The 1,032-nt window shown below is 49.5% G+C and overlaps 1 pseudogene; it reads left to right on the forward strand.

Annotated features, from left to right (window-relative positions):
* Nucleotides 1-319: 319 nt before the first annotated feature.
* On the forward strand, nucleotides 320-811 carry LOC100946779 (annotated as a pseudogene).
* The last annotated feature ends 221 nt before the right edge of the window (nucleotides 812-1,032 follow it).

Genomic DNA, 1,032 nt, shown 5'->3' on the forward strand with positions numbered 1-1,032 from the left:
AACTCCTGGCCTCCAGCAATCCTCCTGCCTCAGCCTCCCTTCCCAAAGTTCTAGGATTATTGCCACTGCAGCCAACTGGACTTCTCATTTGTAAACAAGCCATTTATGGGCTGTATGTGTCCCTCCAGCCCAACCTCCCCTCTTACTCTTTCTTCCACCTTCTTTTCAGCTCCACTCTGGCTTCTACCTTCACAGCTCCACCCACATGGTTCCTCTTATGGTAGTGGAAGAAGCTACAGGGTTTGGAAGTCAGTGAGAGAATTCGAGCTGGTCTTTTCCAGTTGTAGGCACTAAGACAGTTGCAGGTCGCGGTGCAGACATGGCCAAGTCCAAGAACCACATCACACACAACCAGTCCCGAAAGTGGCACAAAAATGGCATCAAGAAACCCCGATTGCAAAGATATGAATCTCTTAAGGGGGTAGATCCCAAGTTCCTGAAGAACATGCGCTTTGCCAAGAATCACAACAAGAAGGGCCTGAAGAAGATGCAGGCCAACAATGCCAAGGCCGTGAGGGCACGTGCTAAAGCTATCAAGGCCCTTGTAAAGCCCAAGGAGGTTAAGACCAAGATTCCAAAGGGTGCCAGCCGTAAACTCAGTTGACTTGCCTACATCGCCCACCCCAAGCTTGGGAAGTGTGCCCGTGCACGCATTGCCAAGGGTCTCAGGCTCTGCCGGCCAAAGGCCAAAGCCAAGCATCAAACGAAGGCCCAATCTGCTTCATCTGCAGCTCCAGCTCAGGCTCCCAAAGGTGCCCAGGCCCCCACGAAGGCTCCAGAGTAGAGGCATCTGTCTGCCATGAGGACAAAAAGACTGGTGTGACCTCTAGGCTGCTGTCTATATGGGGCTGGGATCCTCCTGTGCTATTTGTACAAAGAAACCTGAGGCAGGCAGGATTGTTAAAAAAAAAGAAGTCGAGCTGGTAAAATAATTTTTTTCAATTTTTTTGTGTAAAATAGTTCTGAAAATTGTCTTTCTTGATTCCTACTTGCATGGATAACACCTGATCCAATCCTCCAGACACAGTGGAT

Source organism: Otolemur garnettii, unplaced genomic scaffold (assembly GCF_000181295.1).
Source record: "Otolemur garnettii isolate 467f Iridium unplaced genomic scaffold, OtoGar3 scaffold00159, whole genome shotgun sequence".
NCBI classification, from domain to species: domain Eukaryota; kingdom Metazoa; phylum Chordata; class Mammalia; order Primates; family Galagidae; genus Otolemur; species Otolemur garnettii.